The following is a 12,311-nucleotide window of genomic DNA, read 5'->3' as shown; positions in this document are numbered from 1 at the left end:
TCATGTTATGGAAAAATTACTATTTTGCCCTTATATTTTTTACCCTTTTACAATTTAGTCCCTAGGCTCGTAAAATGAAATTCATGCCATTATATAAGCCTATAGCAGCCCATACAATTCACAATTTCACACATTTAACACAACATTTTTACATTTTTCAATTTAGCCCCTATTTGACAATTTCATCAAAAGTTCCTTAACAGAAGTTGTTTCATTAACAACAAGGACTTATATTCTTCCATTAAACTTCAAAACCCTATTATAACACATCAATGGAAGATCTCAAACTATTCAATAGTTTTGCAATTTAATCCCCTAATTAGTTAGCTTAAGCTACAACGATCCCAAAAACATAAAAATCAACAAAACCGGGTTGAGTTTTCACTTACATGCAAAGGAAAAAGCTTGAAAAAAAATTCTCCTATCTAATGGTGATATTCAGCCAGCACAAAGAGAATGGAAGCAAGATGATAGCTTTTTTTTTTTGTCTATTTTACCTTTAATTGCCTTTTTACCAAATTACCCTTACCTAACTTTAAAAATTACTCAATTACCAAGCCATGCACATCCACTAACTCAATTAGTGGTCTAATTACCACATAAGGGCCTCCACTTTAAATTTCTATAGCCATTTAACACCTTTAGCTAATAGAACAAAATTTTTTCACTTTATGCGATTTAGTCCCTTTTCACAAATTGAGCATACAAACGATAAAATTTCTTAACGAAATTTTTATATCATAATTCTAACATGATGTAAACCACCAAATAATATTAAAATAAATTTTATGACATCATATTTGTGGTCTCAAAATCACTATTCTGATTCCACTATAAACGAGCCGTTATAAGAATGATCTGTATAAACTATTGTAACACCCCTTACCTGTGTTCGAAGCCGGGATAGGGTTTGAGGCATTAATGGACTTAAACATTCACAAACATGCAAAACTGGGTCACAAAATTTTGTCCAAAATTAAAACTTTTCAAATACATGTATATCATCCTTTATACGGGCCATTCAAGGCCTAAAACATACATTGAGGTGGTTCGGGACTAAACCGAGAACTTTAGAAAGTTTTGGGAAACTTATAAAAATTTTCATGAAATAGGGTCACACACCCGTGTGGACACAGGGACACGTCCGTGTGTCTCCAACACGACTGTGTCCTCAAGCCGTGTAACTCTCTGTTTATGACGTCAGCAAAACAAGTTGAACCACTCGGACAGATCACATGCCCGTATGCTAGGCTGTGTCCCGCACACTGTTGAGACACATGGCCGTGTCTCTGCCCATGTGGCTAGCATTGAGGCTATTTTCCAAGCCTTTTGTTACCATTAATACCTCACATACTTAAATACATTATAGACACATACAATGTAGCATCAAGTAAATGATTAAACATCCTCCATTAAGACTCAGTTGTATTATTCATATATCATCATGTATGTGTTTTTCTTACTCATTTTATACCAAGTCTAAACACACAAATTCATAATCAATTGAACATGTCATTTTGATTATTACTTATACATTTATACCATGCTTGCCTAAGTCATTCCACACCAATTTCATGTTCAAGCATTATTGACTTACTGCAACATCACACTTTTATTCTCTGGTTATGACCACTTTGTTTGGTCATAAGACATTCATCAAGCATGCATACCATAATACTAACCATTCATGTCAAACAATTATAATCACATGACCACATCACAAGGCATCAATAAATGGCTTGGATAAATAGGCTTACAAGCCATAACCCATACAAGCCACATCTCATGGCTAAACACAGCAAATCAATTTAAGCCAACATCTTGGAAAAATCAAAAGAACACACATCATAATGACTAAGTCTCTATACATGCCACTCACTTGAAGACATTAAGATTCAACAATACTCTAAAGGTGGTAGCCTGATAGTGTGATGCTGCCTCCGGCGATCTCCAACCCCGAGCTGACCTGACAACACTAAAGAAATGGAGAGGAGGGAGTAAGCTTAAAGCTTAGTAATTCCATATGAAAATAATAAGAAAATTATCAACATGATTCCATGGTAATATAACCATAATTACACTTTTACTTATATTCTGGTCATGTTGTTTTCTCAAGTCATAATCACTACATTTTTTATATCTAGAGCTACAGAACTCCAAATCAAGATCCTACAATTTTTCCTGAAACTAAACTAATATATCTTTTTATCATAAAATTTTTAGAATTTTTGGATTAGCCAATAAGTATAGTTTATTCTTTAAAGTCACCCCTGTTCTGCTATTTAACAGCTTCAACCCTTCTTTACTAAAAATTGATTATCTCTTAGTACTGGATTTGATTAATGTTTCCATCTATTTCTATTGAAAATAGACTCATTAAGTATTTATTAATAAAAATGCTAACCCATTATAATTTTTGTAAAATTTTTAGTGATTTTCCAAAGTTGAGACAGGGGAGCCTAAAAGCACTTTGACTCTGTCTCACAAAAGTTCAAATATCTCATAATATGAAACTTTTTTGATTACACCGTTTTTTCTATGTGAAACTAGATTCAATAAGATTTAATATAATATCTTATTCAGTCTATAATTCAATTTCCAAAATTTTTGGTGGATTTTTGAAATCACAGAACTGCTGATGTTCAAAACTGTTTTAGTGCAATATCATGATAACTATCATATGATGGCATAATAACATAATCACTAAGATTTTTCATCATTCAAGCATTCTAGCTCATTAATGAAATATTCATATACATATACATGAATATACATCCTGTAATAAAGCATTGCTCATGAGTATAACATATGTACCTGTACGTATCTGTAGCATATCGAATAACTTTACCTTCATTAACATGCCCATCTCGGGACTTTCATCGCATCATTCATTATAATACCCGTTGAACACTTGGAAAACTATTGGATACACAGAAACTTGCATATAAGTGACACATAAACATACGTAGCCAAAGCTACCTTATAACATGTAACACATCCATAATGAACTCGGACCTCTCAATGAGCTCGGATGTTACATGTATCGCATCCATTATGAACTCCGACCACTCAACGGGCTCGGATGCTCGCATCCAGAATGAAATTGGACCACTCATGAGCTAAGATGCTACATATATCACGAACTTGGACCACTCAACAAGTTCGAATTTTCACATATATCACGAACTCGAACCACTCAACGAGCTCAGATTTCTTAATTCCTAGTGACGTGTCACTTGTATCCTAAACTATTCCTGAGGTTCAAATGGAATTTTCCTCATTGCATATGGCATCTTCATCATAATTGTTCGTATCGTCGTGGATAACGACCATAATCATTCATGCTTACAAATTCACCATTCTTATTTTCATGAAATAATCATGGCATTGTTCATAATTACATTTAGGCATTTGTCACATAATACAATCATCATACCAACTATAAAAATGTTCACCACACAATGTTAACACATAAATTTAAGTTCAAGCATAAACAATGATATTATTGCATTATTATTGACATACGAACTTACCTGGAAAGCAAGCACGGCTATTTATTCCGATTTAGTTCATAATCTCATTCATTTCCAATCTATTCCCGAATCTCATTTTCCTTGATCTATAATATCACATCTAGCTTAATAATTAGTCACATTATTCATATGAGTCCAAAAATCATACTTTTATAAATTTACATTTTGACCCCTAAACTTTCACATATTTGCACTTTTTCCCCAATGCTCGTAAAATGATTTTCATTCAATTTCTTTGTACTTTAAGCCTAGTCATTTCGTTTTCATAACTATAGCATCCCCTAATTTCCACTCAATCACACTTTTATGACAAATTTTGTAACTTTTACAAAACGGTCCTTTTTGACAATTTCACTGAAAATCACTTAATAAAAGTCATTTATTACACACCAAGCATTCATATTCAACCATTAAAAATAAAAAAAAACATGCATGTCATCCATGGGTAAATTTTTAAACACAAACCCTAGCTTAAAATAATGGTGGAAATAGCAAAATCGAGTTACCAGGACTTCAAAAAAGTAAAGAACATTAAAAACGGGGCTCGAGATCACTTACAAATGAGCTTGGAAGCTTGAACCAAACCCTAGCCATGGCTTCTATGCAAATTTTGGCTGAATGGGGAAGAAGATGGACAATTTTGGCTTATTTTCCCTTTTAGTTCTTTTAATTATTAGATTACCAAAATGCCCCTAACTTAAAAATATTCTATTTCACCCATTTCATGTATATTTTTGTCCAAAAATTAACCAATGGTTTAATTACCATTTCAAATCAATTTGACACCTCTAACATGTAGAACTCAACTTTTGCACTTTTTACAATTTAGTCCTTTTGACTAAATTAAATGCCCAAACGTCAAAATTTTCGAACAAAATTTTCACGAAATCATCCCGTGAAATTGTAGACCATAAAAATATAATAAAAATAAGTTTTCTTACGTCGAATTTGTGGTCCTGAAACCACTGTTTCGACTAGGCCCTAATTCGAGATGTTACAACTATGACTTTGGTGCCCACTAAATAAGCTTTATATTCTTCAAAGGCAAATACCACTGTTAACAATTCTTTCTTTGTGGTGGTGTAATTGAATTGTGAATCTGTCTGCGTGCGACTGGCATAATATATAGCATGGAATATCTTGGCTTTTCTTTGCCCTAGCACTGCTCCGATAGCAAAGTCACTTGAATCACACATTAGTTCAAATGGTAGATCCAGTCTGGTGTAGTGACTATAGGTGTTTTAGTTGCATCACACATTAGTTCAAATGGTAGAGTTTAGTCTGGTGCAGTGACTATAGGTGTTGTAGTTAATTGTTCTTTTAACTCTTCGAACGCCTTTGAGCATAACTCATTAAAATAAAATTGTCTGTTTTGCTCCAACAATTGACATACAGGCTTTGATATCTTAGAAAAATCCTTGATGAAGCGATAGTAAAATCCAGTATGCCCGAGGAAGCTTTTGATTCCTTTCACTGAAGTGGGTGGTGGCAACTTTTCAATGACTTCTATTTTTTCTTTGTTGGTGGCAATTGCTTGTTGTGAAATTTTGTGGCCGAAAACAATGCCTTCACAAACCATGAAGTGGCATTTTTCCCAATTCAACACCAGATTTGTTTCATGACATTGGCAAAGTACTGGTTTCAAATTCTTTAAGCAATCTTCAAAAGTGTTGCCAAACACCGAGAAATCATCCATTAATACTTTAAGGAATTTTTCCACCATGTCAAAAAATATTGCCTTCATGCAACACTGGAATGTTGTTTGGGCATTACATAACCCAAATGACATTCTTCTAAAAACAAATGTTCCATAAGGATAGGTGAATGTAGTTTTTTCTTGATCAGTGGAAGATTTGGAAATTTGGTTGTACCTTGAGTAGGCATCTAAAAAATAGTAGAAAGCTTTCTTTGCTATTCTGTCCACCATCTGATCTATAAAAGGCAAAGGGAAATGGTCCTTCTTTGTTGCTTTGTTGAGCTTTCAATAATCCATACAAACTTTCCAACCTATGACAGTACGTGTGGGAATGAGTTCATTGTTATCATTGCTGACTATTGTGACTCCTTTCTTGGGTACACACTGAACATGGCTCACCTGAGCGCTATCAAAAATTAGGTATATAATCTTGACATCCAACCATTTGATAATCTCCTTCTTAACTACTTCTTTCATTATAGGATTTAGTCTCCTTTGTAGTTCAATAGATTTTCCATGGCCATCTACAAGTATTATTTTATGCATATGGATTCCTAGGCTAATTCCTTTAATATCAGCAATTGGCCATCCTAAAGCTTTCTTGGATTTTTTTAAAACTTCCAGTAATTGTATCGCCTGGACTATAGTAAGCTCGGTAGAAATAACTACAGGCAATGTATTGTTTTCTCTCAAATAAGTGTACTTCAAATGCACTGGTAATGGCTTCAAATCCAACATCTGTGGATCTTCTATTGATAAGTGAGAAGGGTTGAAAGAGTGACTTGATAAATCTAATGACTCAAAGCTCCCTCTATATCTATTTTCAAATTGCTGAGTTTCTATCATTTCTTTAGTCAAATTTGTTTCATTTAATTTGACAGAGTCTGCATCAGAATTACTGTGCATATGTCCTGTAAATTCTTCTTAAATTACAATGTCAACAAATTCTACAGCATGACATTCTTCATCTGGGTATACACACTTTAAGTCATCAAATACATTAAAAGTCAACTGTTGACCATTAATTCCATGGTTAACTAACCTTTCTGTATATCAATCTATTTTCTACCAGTTACTAAGAAAGGTCGTCCAAGTATTATATGTACCTCTTTATCTACTTCACATTCCAGAATAATAAAATCTGCTGGAAAGATGAACTTCTCAATTCTTACTAATACATATTCAATTTTACCTTCTGGATGGATATATGATCTATTAGCTAGTTGTAGTGTGACTGTAGTAGGCCTTGTTTTTCCTATCCCAAGTTTGCTAAAAACAAACATAGGCATTAGATTGATACTTGCACCTAAATCGCATAATGTTTTGCCTACATAATGGTTTCCAATCGAATAGGGTATAGTGAAACTCTTTAGATCTTTTATTTTTGGTGGCAGTTTATTCTTCAACATTACTGTACACCCTTCAGTAAGTGCAACAGTTTCGAACTCCCTTAACCTTCTATTATTGGATAGGATACCTTTCATGAATTTCACATACTTAGGCATTTGTTCTAATGCTTCCACCAAAGGTATATTGATGTGTAATTACTTTAAGACCTCAAAAAATTTCTTAAATTGAGCATCTTGTTTCAACTTGGGAACGCTGGGGAAAAGGTGGAGGTGGCTTTTCTTCCATTTGTTAAGGTTGCCTTGCTATGGCATTTGTATTGGATCGGAAAGATAAATTTGCTTCTATATGCTTTTGTCTACTCCTATCTTTTATAGTTTGTTCCACTTCTGGCTTGAAAGTTGTGCTTCTAGGATTTTCAGAACTTTTCTCCTCATACAAGGCATCATTCATAACTCCTGGCAGCTGAGTGCCACTCCGGAGTGTTATGACTTTACATTGTTCATTTCCTTGAGATCTAGAACTTTCTACGTCACTGGGCAACGCTCCTTGTTGTTTGGACCTTAATGTAGTGGCAATTTGTCCCACTTGATTCTCTAGAGCTCTAAAAGAAACTGTCTGGCTCTGAATAATTGCATCATTTTTAGCCATATACTCTTTTAATTAAGCTTCCATGGATGATGTTGAATATGACGAACTTTGTTTCACATTTTTCCCCGGCATTGGTTGACTGTGTCTAGGTGGTACACCAGCCACATTTTTTTCTGTTAACAGTGGTAGCATTTCTCATTCCCTGATTACTTCAGCTGAAATTTGGATGTTGCTTCCACCTTAGATTGTAGGTGTTGGAGTAGGGATTGTTGTTGCTACAATTAAAATTTCCCATGTAATGCGTAGAGGCTGGATTGGATGGGCATTAATCAAAAGCATGATCTTCTCCATAGTACACATGCTAGTTCTGCAACCTTCATCTCCTGTATTGCAGAGAGTCTTTTCAGAGTTTTAATCATATTTGTTAAAGATGATACCTAAGCTGTTAACAATGTAATCGCATCGAGTTCCATTGCTCCAACAACTCTTCTACCATTACCAACTCTGGTAGTGGGATACTAATAATCATTATTTGCTATTCTTTCTAGATTTTTGTATGCTTCATTGTAGGATTTGTTGAACAACGTTCCATTAGTAGATACATCCATCACAATTCGCGTATGAGCATTTAATCCATTGTAGAACATTTCTATTTGTGTCCAATGCTGAAAACCATGCATTGGGCATTTTCTAATTAATTTCTTGAAACGATCCCATGCTTCGTGTAATGTCTCATCTTCAGATTTCCTGAACAATGTAATGTCATTCCTCAGCTTGGAATTCATGTTTTGAGGATTGTACCTAAGCAAAAATCTCTGATACAATTTATTCCAAGATGCCACCATACCTGATGGGAATGTATTCAACCATGATCTAGTACGATCTCGCAATGAATAAGAGAATAATTTTAATCTAAAGGTATTTTCAGGAACACCCTACTGCCTGAATAAGTCATAAAATTCAAGAAAAAGTCTAAAGTGCAATCTGAGATCTTGAGTTGGTAAACCAGTAAACTGCCCTATCGTCTACAGCATCTGAAGTGTTACTAATTTTAATTCAAAGTGTTGAGCTTGAATATGTGGCCTAACAATTCCTGGACTTAGATCACCCAAAGTAGGCACTACATGTTCTCTGATGGGTCTATCTCTATCATTTAAGATTCAAGGAATATCAACATTCCTTTCATTCTAGAGTACCTGATCTTCTCTGATTGGATCATTTACAATCCTCTCCATTTCACTTAATGCTTTCCTTCCTCACCTTAATGTCCTTTCAATCTCAGGATCAAAACAATATTTTGTATCCTTTTGATTACTTCTTCTCATGCACTAGTACAAACCTGACAAATCAAATAAAATACTAACTAACTGTTCTGACAAAAACAACAAGAATAATAACAAATCAACTTTTCACCAATGCTGGCGATCCCCGACAACAGTGCCAAAAACTTTTTGTGTATAAATAACTAATGCAATTGTGCAAATGTACATGTCATTCAAGTAATAAAGTGATAAGTAAGTATCATCTCCACAAGGATCGAAAATTGGTAAGAGATAGATTAAGTTATTATAATCCTATTAACTATACTAAATAGTAAGAAATACTTCTAAATTGAATAAGATGTTGGTATAATGAATTAATGTAATTTAATGCCAAAAAAAAAAGAATTGATATGAAAATAAAATGTAGTGTCGAATTACAGAGAAAAGCAAGACTAATTCTGTTGTTGAATGAATAGGGCTGGAATTATTCAGGTGAAATGCTTATACCAAAATAATGTCATGGCAAAATATTGTCTAATCAACTGTTTAAAGAGTTACTACTGTAACCTACCTCTTTCAATAGTTAGATTTTAAGCTAAAAATCGAAGTTACTGTATGTCTACAGAACTCTGGTTTAATAACTGTAATGAACATTCTTCTCTGCACAACTCACAACATCTATGTTTAGAGTGCCATGAATATTCTTTTGAATATTCGCTTGCATCAAACAATTCTAGATCCAATATATTTAACCTTTTTAGAATTAAAATTACATCTATGAACACAACATATAATAAACTATGTCTAGAGCTTCCATAAATGTATTTAAAATAGGCATAAATCAAATGAAACAGTGAGATAGACAATCTCAAATCATGAGCATCAAAGATGATAAACATCTACCCAAATAACTCCAAACCAGAAAATATTTAGTTCATGGGTGGAAGGGTAAACACAAAATTTAAATCATTCATCAACATTTAAAGAAGTTTGACTCACACAAATTAGGAAAACTAAAGGCAGAATTGCAGGATTTTTCGCCACACTCCAACTTCTCTTTTATCTTCTAATCGTACATGAATCCAAGATAGATGTCTTTTCCCCTTCTTTACGTTTGTATTATGCTCTTTGTAGCTACTATCCCTTCTTTCTCTAAAATTCTCCAATGGATTTTTTCTCTGTGTAGAGAGACGATTGCTATTGCCAATCTCTTTCTCACACAAATTCTCCTCTCTCCTTTTCTTCTTCTCTCTCATTCTTTCATTGGGTAGATTTGTCCTACCTCAGCACACCCTTTTCATTCCTCTTTTCAGGTTGGATTTTCTGGTACACACACTGTTGGTTGAGAATGACGTGGATAAAGTGTTGAGTCATCTTCTCAAAGTTACCATGGCAAATTTGTTGGCAATCAATTTCACCATTTGTCACAACAATATTTCACTTCCTTTATTTTCCCTCTTCATCTTTTTGCGATTCTTACACCTATTTTCACACAAAACCACACGTTTCCTCCCTAAGTGATAAAAGTAATAAATAATGACCATTATATCACAATCCAAGCTTTGTTATGCAATGTTCTAAAAATAGCCTAAAAATGCAAATGTATTCACTTAATTACAACCAATTAATTCTATTTAGAGACCTTAAATATAATTGTTTTCAAGAGCTATCAATAGGATCTCGTTAATGAGTAGATGATTCTTCCTTTTGGTAAGTCTTACAGCTTTGCATGTTATGATTATAAAAGAGAAGATATTTACAAATGCGTAAATGAGGAAAACAATGTGCGGCATGATCAAAGTGTGTGATATAAGATGTTGCTGGAATTTGTATGGTTATTGCCTAATATTTTCTTGTTATATGATTCTAGTACCTAACAAATCTGAGTTATTTAAAAAGGTGAGAAAGAGACAGTATGTGTAGCCTCCAGTACGACAGGTATATTGTTGACCGGATAGATAGATCACTGTGAAAATGAAGATTTATTGTGTAGCCTCTGGTAGGGAAACTATAATGCTAACCAGACTAGTAGGTCATTGAATAAACTTGTGGAAAGTCCACGACCATGACATCATATGATAATATGCCAAGAGGGCGTAAAGGTATTAGACTAAGTAGGAGAAGCCCCATGGAATCCATAAATATGGCCTGTCGGGACAATAAACATGAATTATCTGGAAAGCTTGTGGCTAATCTTATGAAAAACCATTGTGGCATATTATCTGGAAAGTCTATATGAAAAATTCTATAGAGCTTAAATGGTGAGTGGTTAGACCGCCCTTATTGTGTAATTGGGGCATGTATTGGAATTAGATTTTGAAAGAGTTCTTAGTATTGTATCTTACTAAGAAATCCACTTTAGTAATCCACTAAGAAAGTAAGCTTGTTTTATCTAGAAGCACAGTGATGTAAGAGTCTGCCAAACTTAGGAATCCTCACGTTATGTATCAAGTTATATGGAATTCTATTAGGTGATCAAAGCCTTACATTCATTCGAGTAAGTATGTTTGTCTGGGTTAACAGGAAGATTTGGTGTGAATTTTGTTGATGACCACCAGAGTTATTAGGAGAGACAGTTAAAGAGTAGTACCCATAGGAATAAAACATTGGGGAATGAATTCAAGTGTTATATTCAATAGGATAGTGAAATAGGATTTAGACTGTGGGGTGAAGTTGTAATCCGCCAGTTAAATGGATCATTTATAGGGTGTTCAAAAGTATAGGTTGATATATTGTTATCCGCCAAGAATCAAAAACATATTCTCTAATTTCTGAAAGGAAGTCCATAATTTTTAAGTTGAGGAATCCAACATCATCATGTAAAGGTAAAATTAGTGGAGATTCACTAAGTTCCATTGAACATATGGATGTTATTTTGAAATATAGGTTTTTAAGTTTGAACTAGTTCGCTAGTAGGTACCAAGCCAGGAATGCGCCAATGTGGATGATCACAGAGCGATATTATGCATACAAATAGACACTTTGAAAATATGTTTTTAAATGACAAATAGAACTATACGCCATGGTTGAGTTTTTTTTAGTTTTAAGTGATATTGTCTTACACTATTATTGAGAATAATGTAATGGCTCGATTTTGGGCCCAGTCGGAACAGTGGTTTCGGGACCACTAATCTGAGGTTGAAGAAATTGTTTTTAATATTTTTTTTTGTTGTGGCATGATTATATGAGAGTATGAAAATTTTGGTGAATTAATTTTAGTTATTTCATGCTTAATTGTGAAAAAGGACTAAATTGCATAAAGTGCAAAAGTCCTATTTTGATAGTTAAGGGTGTCAAATAGCTAGAGAACCAAAATTGGGGGTCTTTAAAGGACAAATAGACCCTTAAAATAGAGGTGGCCGGCCATAGGGACAAAAAGGGATGAGAAAGTCAAAGTTAGGTGGCCTAATTTGATTAAAATAAAACCTAAGAAAAAGGCTATCATCTTTTTTGTTTTGCTCCTTCTTCTCCACCAATTTTTTCTCCAAAAAAATGGCCATGGAAGCTTGAAAATTTTCAGTGACTTAAAGCCTTTGCAAGTAAGTGATTTTGAAGGCTTTTCTTGAATATTTTTGTACTTTTAGAACCCTTGTAGCATGAGCTTTCAAATAAGGGGACTATTTTGCAAAATGATTGAAATTCTAAGGTTTTACCATGAGAGTATTCATGTTGTTTTCTGAAATTTTATGGAAAAAAATGAATCATGGTTGTGAAATAACCAACTTTTGTGAAGTAATTTTCATGGAAACCCTAACCAAGGACCATTTTGCATAAGTTGTAAAATAGTTGATAAATGTGTGAAATAATGAGAATTTTGGGCTGCTCCTAGTATAAAAAGTATTCGGGTAGGCTTGAGTAATGAGAAAATGTGATAAAAATCAA

The 12,311-nt window shown here is 33.8% G+C and overlaps 1 non-coding gene across 1 annotated transcript; it reads left to right on the top strand.

The window, feature by feature from the left end:
* Positions 1 to 7,836: 7,836 nt before the first annotated feature.
* On the top strand, positions 7,837 to 7,943 carry LOC128292369 (small nucleolar RNA R71). The gene has a single exon (XR_008282353.1). It is a non-coding gene; the product is annotated as a small nucleolar RNA R71 (small nucleolar RNA).
* The last annotated feature ends 4,368 nt before the right edge of the window (positions 7,944 to 12,311 follow it).

The sequence above is a fragment of the Gossypium arboreum genome, chromosome 4, assembly GCF_025698485.1.
Source record: "Gossypium arboreum isolate Shixiya-1 chromosome 4, ASM2569848v2, whole genome shotgun sequence".
In the NCBI taxonomy this organism is placed as follows: Eukaryota; Viridiplantae; Streptophyta; class Magnoliopsida; order Malvales; family Malvaceae; genus Gossypium; species Gossypium arboreum.
The sequence above is the reverse complement of the archived record's forward strand: the minus strand, read 5'-3'. Positions and strand labels throughout refer to the sequence as shown.